Source organism: Coptis chinensis, chromosome 8, assembly GCF_015680905.1.
Source record: "Coptis chinensis isolate HL-2020 chromosome 8, ASM1568090v1, whole genome shotgun sequence".
Taxonomy (NCBI): Eukaryota; Viridiplantae; Streptophyta; class Magnoliopsida; order Ranunculales; family Ranunculaceae; genus Coptis; species Coptis chinensis.
Window position 1 is genome coordinate 55,319,536 of NC_141463.1, and position 11,563 is coordinate 55,331,098.

General features: G+C 36.9%; 1 long non-coding RNA gene across 1 annotated transcript; it reads left to right on the top strand.

Annotated features, from left to right (window-relative positions):
• Positions 1–8,499: 8,499 nt before the first annotated feature.
• On the top strand, positions 8,500–9,357 carry LOC147482012 (uncharacterized). Its single transcript, XR_015203465.1, has 2 exons — positions 8,500–9,006; positions 9,154–9,357. It is a non-coding gene; the product is annotated as an uncharacterized LOC147482012 (long non-coding RNA).
• Positions 9,358–11,563: the final 2,206 nt, after the last annotated feature.

An 11,563-nucleotide genomic window follows, 5' to 3' on the forward strand; every position in this document is an offset into this window, starting at 1 on the left:
ATGTGATTGATCGACCTCGGCTCTTTTGGACGTCATTGAGATTGTGAGGAAATGTGTGCCCACTACATACTGGAGTGAGCTAACTTGAGTGGAAAAATCAGAGTATTTTTGTCTTGACAAGTTGTGCGAACCTATTTAAGGATGTTATTCCAAAAATTCCAGAAACGGACCTGCCATTGCATTTCATAACATAGTTCATAGCATGCATGTGTATTGTTAGATGATTTGATTATTATGCGTGTATTAGCTTAGGTTTCAGAAGCATTGTTTTTATTATTTTGTTATTGAGATGTATAGATATCTGAGATTAAATTAGGAAATTTTATTTTTATCTCTTAGTCGTTGTAGTATAAATGAAGTTTGTGAGTACCTTCTCTGGAAAACTCTCACGAGGCATAACTCATCCACTAGATAATTCCTAGTGGTTTAAGACCTTGTTACATATGGTCAATGCAATCGCACTCTGCAAAACAAGATTAGTTAGGACCACATTTTTGGCCACTTATCTGTTTTTATTTTTCATCTTTGCTTGAGGACAAGCAAAATGCTGTTTGGGGGTGGTATGATAAGCACCCAAAAGTGTAGTTTAAACCCCTTAATAGTACTCTACTTAAGCCAATTATATTTATAATAAATGAGAGTTAGAACTGTTTATGTACGTGTTTTTGTACATTTTAGGACTTGAAGTTGATTAAGTGACGAAAAACACCACTTTTGTATGGAAAACGAGTCAAGATGATTGCCAAGGAAGTTCTACGTTTAAAGCCCAATAATCATAGAGAAAAACCTTTTTTAAGCCCAGTCAAAGCTGGGAAGTCAAAGTCAATCCAGATAGAAAAAGGACAGAAAGTCAACAGAACTTCAACAGGCCGTATCGTTAGACTTGGGCCTCCGAATTGGGCCTACTTTATGTCAAAATGACCGGCTCAGAATCAAATTTCCAATGGACCCAGCTTTGCCCCAATCAGGGTTGTAACAAAAAAGGCAAGAAAGTAATTTCCAGCAGCTGTGGCCTCTTTAGATTTAACCTAATGGACTTTGGGCTCACATTAGAGGCCCAAAGTCCTCCTTTTTGGCCCATGCACGAAAATATAACCCTAACCCTCTCCTATATAAAGAAAGTTAAGGCTAAACACTAAACCTCTCTTCTAGCAAACCGTTAGTTTAATTTAGGTTTATGTTTCTTTAGTTATAATTAGGTTTAGCAATTGTACGTAGCCACCATTAATTCTCAATCAATCAAAAGCTTTAATTCTTCATTTAATTTAGTTTTTCAATTATGTCTTTAATATATTTAGTTAATATGATTCCAATGACACTAGGCTAAATCTCCATTAGAAGAGGTTTATGAAGCTATGTGAGGATGATTAATCATTAACATTTATTGTTTTGCAATTAAGAACTTCAAGTTCTTCATTATGAGTAACTAGAGATAGAGCTCATAACAGAGAACTAGAGTATAGAGCCACCACCAAAGAGATTTGTGGTGGAGCTACACTCTCATGATAGTGAAACCTCAATCCGAGAGGAATTGGTATTCACTAGGGATCAATACAAGCGATTCGATACTAACTAATAGTTAATCGAATCGCGTGGTGGATTAAACCCCTTCTAATTCCTTTATTCATCATTTAAATTTACTGTTTTCATCTCCTATCTATTGTTTTAACTCTTATTAGTGAAACATATTTGCAATCTAGATTCGTATCCAAGTAGTGTACAACTAGAGTTTGGCGAACACGACTACTCCCCTTTATCTCACATAATTTAGAGAGTATTTATCTATTGTTTTTCCACCATATAATTTACTGTTCATGATCTCATAATTCTATTGTTCATGAAAAAACATTTTAAAACCATTATTATCATACCTCGTCTAGTAGGAAGAGGGCATGGATGTGGTAGAGGATAGAGAGTAGCGAATCTAGAAGATGTATATGAATGTGATTGCTTGGCCGAATTCTCAAGGCAGGTACACTACACCATAACAGGATATTTGCAACATGCACCTTTTTTGCTTTGCAACGATTATTTACCGTTAGTAAGTAACGCGTTACTTTATTTTGGTGAATTTCTGGAATTAATTGCTAACGCTTGAAAATCGTTTGAGAAGTGTTACAAATCCAAAAAACCAAAACAACATTGAAATTTCGAAAGAGAGAAACAAAAAAGAAATTGCGCTCGGTATATAGAAAACCTCTCTTTCTCTCTCACAGCCGCTAGGTTAGGGTTTTCTTATCTTTGCTCGTGACCCTTGTTCTTCTTTCTCTCCTTCAACCCCTCCTCCTCTTCCCCAGAACAATCACTTCCTACCCTTCTTCTTCCTTTTCTAATTCCCAACAAATGGATTGTGTTGAAACCAAAGCTTTGAAAACCAGTTTTTGGCCTGAGATGTCTGCTTTGAAAACAACAACAATGACCCAGCAAGTTTTCAATGAAGATTTATGGTGTGGAAATGGAACTAATGGTCTTCTAAACTTTTCAAATGAAGATGTTCAAGAGAAAGAGAAAGACTTTGTTGTTGAAGATGATGATGAAGAAGAAGAAGGGTATTCTTCTGTTTCTTCTCAAGAACATAACTTGAAAACTTGTTCAAATTAGACTTCATGAAGACGAAGAAGGTGTCCCACCCACTACCCTCCGTGAAATCTCCATTCTCAGAATGCTTTCTCTAGATCCCTCCGTCGTCAGGTATAAATAATCAATCTTTATTTAATTAGGCTTTTTTTATTTATTATTATTAGGGTTTAATTAGTTTTTTTTTTGTTCAAATTAGATTGTTGGATGTTAAACAAGCACAGAATAAAGAAGGGAAAATTGTTCTGTATCTTGTTTTTGAATTCATTGACACTGATTTGAAGAAGTTTATGCAGAGTTTTCGTAATAAGGGGGAGATTATTCCGCCTCAGACAATTAAGAATCTCATGTACCAACTTTGCAAAGGAATTTCTTTTTGCCATGGTCATGGAGTGGAGTGGTGCATAGGGATCTGAAGCCTCACAATCTTCTCATGGACCCAAAGACAATGATGCTTAAGATAGCTGATCTGATCTCGGTCTTGCTTGAGGGTTCACTTTGCCAATGAAGAAGTATACTCATGAGGTACTTACTACATATAGTCCTGTGACTATGATGTTAAAATTTATTAGTTAGATAGTAATGTTGAATTTGAACGATGGTTTTAGATCCTTACTCTGTGGTATCGAGCACCTGAAGTGCTTCTTGGAGCTACGCATTACTTGACCCCAGTAGGCGTCTGGTCTGTTGGTTGTATTTTTGGTAATAAATCTCTCTTACTTGTAAGAATTGTTTTAATGTGGCTCATTTGTATGTATGAAATTATTAATGGGTGATACTTTTATGTTCTCAATGAATTGCTAAACTCATCACTGGTAAAGCAATTTTCCCATGGAGATTCTGAATTGTAACATCTCCTCCACATTTTCAGGTTCGCTTTTGAGTGCCTTTCTCCTTTTTACTCGAGATTTGTTCTTGGTAATGTGTCTAATTCTTCTGCATGCTGATTTAGGCTACTTGGCACTGATTGTTCTGTCGCACTATCTAGAGGTATGTTTTCCAATATATCTGTTAATACTCACATGCAGATGTATACCTAAAATGACTGCTTATGTGTTTTTTTTTTTTTTTTGCTGTTTTTTTTTTAATTGACACAGTAACTTAATAAGCATCACTTACATTGATTTGTTGAATTGACACATTGTGTACTGCTATTTTAAAGTATATAAGTAGTAAGTACAAGTATTCCCTTATAACGAGCTTCACAGAAGAGATGTGAAGAGATTTCGGAGGGTTTCAAGTTACAAGAGTATATATCAATTGATTTGATCCCTTACACAGAGAAGTAGGATAAACCGATACCCTGCTTCTATTCCAACCTAGAAGAAAATAAAGCAAAGTTCATTATGATATACATTTTGACAAAAGTGATCAAAGAAGTGAAATTACCTCTTTGGATATATGGATTTCTGAAAACAACTATTGGGCACTATGGTAATAGCGCCAATACTCTTTTTAGATTGAAGTATTATAAGAAAGCATTCAAAGCCACTTTTCACCTTTATCTCTTTCTTAAGAAAATGCAATAGTGCAGATGGAAGCTTCTTAGTATCGTTGCTTACCAAACCTAAGTAGTTCAGTTTAAAAAGTCGAATTAGTCTCTAATAGAGAATCCAATATAGCTGGAGTTTGGTTCCGGGAATCAATAGAATTGGGTTAGTGTTCAAGTCCAATGATGTGAGTCTTAGAAATTCTTCCTAAAACAAATCAATGGTTTATTAACAAAACAAATAGTGAGTCCTTAACTGATGCAAAGGAGAGTCGTGGCACTAGTATATGGATTTCACCAATAAGATCGGGTATCTAGCCGAGGAGAGAAAAGAAATATTAGGTTGACTTCTTGAAATTGATATTCCCAAATTCTTTCTCGGGAAAACCCCGATCATTCTTCTAATAGTGTTATTTGTTGACTTAGTTCTTAATAAGCCGATTCATCCTATTCATTATCATAATCTATTATCATGTCTCTTTCTTTATTCAAAGCTCGTATGTCTCCACTGCTAGGTTCGTGTCGTCCACAGTCTCCATCTTCTTGCGTCTCATATCCCACCTCTCTTTCTTACAACCCACAAAGGTCTACACATACCAACCCTGTTATTGCTTGGTTAAAAACTAATAAGACTCAACCAATAGATGCTATGGCACCCCAACTACCTTTCAGCTTGCAAGGTATCAAGCTTGACGTGGGGCATCCAACCCTACAACCACTAGCCCATCGGCAAAGCCCTATTGATGCACCTATCGGATCTCATCACTTAAGTGAGATGACAAATGTGTTATTTAATCAAATAAAGCAAGAAGGTTATAAGGAATTTGATCCTCTAAATAGACCGAGTTATAGCAGTTTCGTAGTCCATGCACCCACCACAATCCTTCTTATTCATTATACCACCTTTCAACAAGCTCTTTTACTATCTCTGTTAACTGGGTTTTTAGTATGGTGGATGTTAGTACCAGAAGTACAACTTGCAATTCCTAGGAATGCATTTTCTACGGAATATGCTCGCCTGTTTAAGGACGCTGCAGAGGGTAGGGTAAGAACATTCGGCTTTCCACATTTCAATGGAGTGTTTCAAGACCAACTTCAAAATGACTTTTCAAAAGAGAAGTTTCAAATGGAGATGAAACGCGAGTTCGCTATAATAATAAAAAAAGCACACGTTGCAATGAAGAAAGAGACTGAGCCTCTTCCTCCTACAGTTAAAACTCTCACATTGGCTACTATGGTCGGTGTTATCCTTATTGTTGTATTATTGAATGAGACTGTACTATCGGATGGTAATTAGCTAATTCTCGGATCAAGTCAGATGATGGACTAGTGGTGATAATGAGTGGAAGATAAAGACCGATAGATTACGTATGTTATCATTGCAATGTTGTTGCTTTTCGACTATTACGAAATCGGGTGTTGTTATGTCGGCGTAGTTTAGGCTTATAGAGAAAAATGTAATTCACCTAGAATGAGGCCCCGGTAACCACTATGGTACTGGGGAAAGGAAAGTGGGTATGTGGGTTCCTCTCACTAGAAGATAGACATATATTGCTCGTTAGAGTGATTAGTAAGAAAATTGACTAGTCACATAGCCAGGTTCCATTCCCTTCCGAAGAGACGTAAAGGGCTTATATTCATAACTGTTTAGAGTTACAAGAGGTCAGTCAGTGAAAATCTTGCAACTAACTGGCCCAGCTGATGGAACATTCACTGCGTTGCGGGCATGAAAAAGTGCTTATTTTATTTACAGCGGGGAATATTGACGGACATAAGACAGAGAGATTATGAAAGCTATTGATGAGATAAAGGATCTTCAAGAGCTCGAGAAGGAGAGGAAGGTCATTTATTATTTACCAAGCTATAGTTTGCCTCAAAGGGTAGGAAGGCAGTAACTTACAAGAGGTCAAAGGGAAAGTAGAACTTCTTCGGTAAAGGGCTAAAAGCGAGTAGGGGTGGCTGAGACTACGGGTATAGGTAAGCATCCAGAGTTGGGATTTGCGAAGAGTGGCACCTTACGATGTTCATGACCAAATGGTAAGCATCAAGCAGACAAATGAAGTCGAATTAGCCTAGCCTAACCCTCCTTCGGAGCCCTCTACCTATTGAGTTACCTCTCCTGGGGTTCAAGCAGAGTCGAGTTAAGCCTCTTTTTATCCTATTTCCTGATGCATCCGGTTTCGTTATACTTATCTATCTCAGGCCACTTAAAACATACGGAAGCCTGACTTTGGGGTATATGGAGAGATTATCAAGATCTACAACATCATACTTGTCCCCACTCAACTTATTAACTGCCCGTTCAAGGCGACTGATCTTCTCCATCAGAGGATCGGACGGCTATGGTGGGGCGTATGGCACTATCTGATTCATAGGAGTGGGAGCCAAGTACACGGCCGGTACTGCAGGAGGCTTTCTTCATATCTCTTTCTCGTAGTGATCCACAGGTTCAGGAACTGCGGGCTGATTCTGAACTGGGTCTACAGGTCTAGCATCTGCTACTCTTGGTTGGCTTTGTGGTTGTGGATCTGTGTCCCCATCCCTTTCTTATGATTCAATTCCTTATTTTCTTTTGCTCGCTCAGTAATCATATCAGCCAGAATAAGCTTCCCGTGAACAAAGCGGACTCTATCGAGTAAGCCCAATAAAAACCGACGCAAGCTCTACTGAGTAAGGGCTATAAATAAACTAGTTTAGCGAAGCCTAGCATAGATCTCCTTTGCTTCAATGCATAGGATCTGGTTTTGTTATTCGTACTATTGGCTCGAGAGGAACTACGGGATGGATCTCTTTGGGAATCCCTTGCTAGACCCCCTTCCCTTGGGATTCCATACCGCCCGCTACTAAGACCGGGGATGTTGTGCCTTTGGGTCCTTTCATAGTGGAGTTGGATGAATGAAAAGAACCTGCTCGCTGACCCCATTATTGCCTTTGCAAGGAGTCTATTAATGGTTCTAAGCCTATTGCCCATTGTCCGGGAAGGGTTCGCTAAACATCTTAAAGGAATGGAGTTATCATCTTTTTTATTCATAGGCAGGTGGATGATATGGAATCTGATCTTAATGGGATTGAAAATCTTCTATCAGAGGAGGCACAGTTTAAACTAAGTATTCATGAGGCAATCTATATTGCTGCTACGAGTGCCTACTCAATAGCCGATTCTTTTCTTGTAAGAAATCCTGATATTAAGCCGGGTGAGAGGGGAACTATAGAGTTCGAGGGTAAGGCAATCAAAGGCAAAGGATCTCATCCGAGGCAGCCACCAGTGCGGAAAACCATCAACTAAACCCGTATAAAACGAAAAACGCAGCCGCCGAAGACGATGTTCATTGATCAGCTATTTTCCAATCTCTATTGTAAGCATACTTCATTAACAATTGCATTACTAACAATGCTATCATTTCAGAGTCCGCACATAGAATGTAAGGCTCTTTAAATAACACTTCAACGATTCTTAATCCGTCATAAGGTTTCTTTATTGATTCCTTTTCTATTAAATGCTGTAAATGGTTCAAATATCCATGGAACATTTCTATCGAATAGACAACTGAATCCTTCTTATCACAATAAGAAGATGTGTAATGTTTTATGCCCATGTGTTTCATCTTAATAGTGCAAGCTATAATTATTTAGACTCGTCGTGTTAAATCTCCAGTGCTCCTCAAATTCTTTCCACTTCTAAGCATGACTCATACAACCAATGGTATTTACATAGGCATCGTAACAATTCACTATTTCATCTATCTTGTTGTCCCATATTAGAGTATCCTTCTTACTCAAAACCTTTGATCCTGAGATTTTAAAATACTTCTAAGATCATCACTTGGATAGGAGATTCTTTATTAATCGACCACTTTTTCTTATCAAATATGAGATTTTCTAGAATAAAGGAATTGATGATTTTAAGTGGGTTACCCAATTGAATAAATTGTTCCAAATACAAATTAGGAATTTTCCTTCCGTGAACTGCTGCTGTTATGAAATTATCGTGTACTGTGTATACTAGACATTCATTTAATGAAAATCGACTACGTTAATGGCTATTAAGGCATCCTTCTGATGAATAAATTTGGCGCAGGTAGCCATTTTACTCTTGCGCGTATCCCTATCCAATATAGGAATTCGAAGAGTTACCCTATGACCCCTTATTCCTATTTTATTAGAAACCTTTATTTCTACTTTCTCGCTACGCGTTCTGAACTGTTGTGAAATACTTTATATTATAGAATACTAGTCTCTTCTAGAAAGAACATGACCAACCGATTAGGTTAATCAACCTCATGAGATCATATATACCCGCATATTTGCATTGCCAAAATTGAAAACATAATTTCGCTATAGGATAATAATCCTTATAATTTCACTAATGTCATGAGACATTGCTATTATACTCTTATTGTATATCAATGGCATATAGAGTCGTCTCACTAGCTTTCTCGTTAACCCTGACTTAATGATTTCATACTTATCACTATCCAATTCTTTAGAAAGGAATTCTTGCAATTGTAACTGCAATATTTCATATAAATCAAATATATTATTATTATCGTGAAAGGGCATAATAAGATTTGTTTCCATACCCAGTTCTAGGTTAAGCAAAAAGTAACCCATAAATTGATAAGCACTAGTTGATGCATCTTGAGTCACTGTAACTCTATATAAGCCCTCAATTCTCTCATGAGTATGTGTGATTTCGTTAGACATCACTTTTTCCATGAACTGAAATGGACAGTCCTAGGTTTATAGAAGTGGTGCTTTTGTTTATATATAAAATGTTTCAAAGCCTTTTAGAATAGCTAGATAGATCATTTTGTTGTCGTTCAATGTGTTGTTCAGTGCGTTGTGTAGGGTATCAATTTGATAGAGGGAAAAGCAAGAAGCAGACCAAAATAATTGCTCCCCAATCACATGATCATGTTCACCTCAAGCTCCTCGTCAAGGTAAAAGCTTAAAATTCCACCCTCCATTTTCTCATTTGTTCAACTTCTTACTTCCTTTATGTGGATTTTCAAATATTTAATTAATTGCATGAGTTTAATTAGTACTATTGTATTTTTAAGTTCATTATTTGTTTTGTAAATTTTTAGGAATTAGATGGACTTTGTGGAGCCGCACTAGGATTTATAGTGAGTGAAGCCATCACCAATACTTGGTATTGCAATGATTCGAGATTGCTTGGAAAATCGTATTGAATATGTTACCCTTATTTGTAAATATGAATTTGTAACTCTTAGAAAATATTTTGAAGTTATATTGCATACATGGTTTAACGAATATCTTATTTTTTTTCAGTTTTTGTGTTGTGTTTGCTATTATTTACTTGTCAGCTGGTATGAAAAGGCAATGGGGACTTTATCATGGAATTGAGATGTTTGTTTCAATATGGAAATGAGATGTTTGTTTCAATATAGAACAAGTAGTGTTATTTTTGCAGGTTAAGTGCGTCCTAATAAAATGGGGCAGGTTTAGCTGGTTGCTACAAAATATAAGATTTTTTTTTATTTGCAACCCATCAGCAACGGTTCATAACCGTTACAAATTTAAAAACGTTGCTAAAATTTTGTATGGAACAGGCATAAACGAGCATTACAAATAATATTTGCAACGCTTAAAAACCATTGAAAAGTTTTTCTTGCAACGGTTAATAAGCGTTGGAAATTTCAGTTTGCAACGGTTAATAACCGTTGGAACCATTAGAAATTTCTGTTTGCAATGCTTATTAACTGTTGCAAAATTTTCAAACACTTTACCCACACCATATTTGCAACGCTTAAAAAAATTATTAGAAATGGTTTTTTTGCCGTTGCAAATAGCCTGTTATGGTGTAGTGGTAGCAACGCTAACTCACCAGGTCACAGCCCTAAATCGACAGACCAAACAACCACAAGATTGTGACCCACAACCAGTAGAGGACGATATTGAGGCAGAAGATGTTAACCTTTTTGCTGGCGTAGAAGAAGATGAAAACTTTTCGCTTTTTCCATAACCATAGGAGAACAGGTGATGGGTTGGTTGGGAATCTGGGTTAAAAATTGATTTGCCCAAATTTCATGGGGCATTACTACCAAAGGAACTGCTTGATTGGATCGGTATAGTGGATGAAGTCATGGATTTCAAGGAAATGCCAGAGACCAAGCGTGTTGCATTGGTAGTGATAAGGTTTTGTGGTCGTGCTATTGCATGGTGGTAGCAGTTGAAGGTTACCCATGCAAGAAAAGGTAAACCTAACATTGTTGCATGGGGGAAACTAAAGAAACATCTCCATGTAGATTTTTTTACTATTCAATTATACTAGAGAACTGTATCAGCGTCTTCAAAACTTGCACCAGGGTTCCAAGACTGTTGATGAATATACCAAAGAGTTTTATTTGTTTTTGGCTTGGGTAGAACTGACTGAATCTAGTGATCAACTCGTAGCACGTTATATTGGGGGTTTTCGAAATAACCTTCACGATGCACTCAACCTGTTTGATGTCTTTACTGTTTCTGAACCGCATCAGCGTGCTTCAATCTTGGAGAAGCAACTGAACCAAAGGGGTAGTAGTACTCCTTACCGCACACCTAATGCTCCTATTGCTAGGCCGCCAGTTGTACAGGAGGCTATTGGTCACAACACCAATTCAGTTAAATGTTTTTGTTGTGGCGAAGTAGGGCATTATGTAAATTGGTGCTCTACACCGCCTACTGCAGGTAAAATTTTGTTTGCTGAGAATGAGGGTGTTAATGAATACTATGTGGGTGATATTTTAGGCGCCTTTTTTTTTTTTTTTTTGCTCCATATAAGATGCCTGAGGAGATTGTTGAAGGTGACAGAGGTGAACTTCTGGTTGTCAGGAGTCTGTGTTTTTCTTCATAGGACACAGATGGTGATGGGTGGCTAAGAAATCATATTTTCCAGTCCACTTGTGCTATTAAGGGGAAAATCAGTAAAATGGTTATTGACTCTAGTAGTTGTGAGAATGTGATTTCGTCTGAAGCAGTGCGCAAGCTTAATTTGCCAACTGAGAAACACCTAGCTCATTACTCATTGTCTTGGCTAAAGAAGGGAACTGAGGTAATAGTAATTAAGTGTTGTTTAATTGATTTTTCCATTGGTTCTAAGTATACATATAAGGTGTGGTGTGGCATTGTCATTATGGATGTTTGTCATTTATTATTGGGTCTACGCTGGCAATTTGATGGAAAGGTATCCTGATCGAGTGCAAATGAATGGTTAATGCCAATATTATTGTAAATTGCACTTAAAATCAATAATTTTATTTCCTACTTAATATTCAATGAATAGTATAGTGCTAAGTAGGGTCGTATCCACAGAGACTAATTTAATTTCTACTCTATTTAAAATGACTTACCAACTAGAACAATATGTGTTTTCTTTTTGGTGAATACAATTTCTAACTAATCAAAATAAGCGAAAAATAATTGGGAATAAATAATTATAACTAAAGATTAGGATTTCAAGGTTTCATCTATATAATTCATGCACAATTTTCTCAA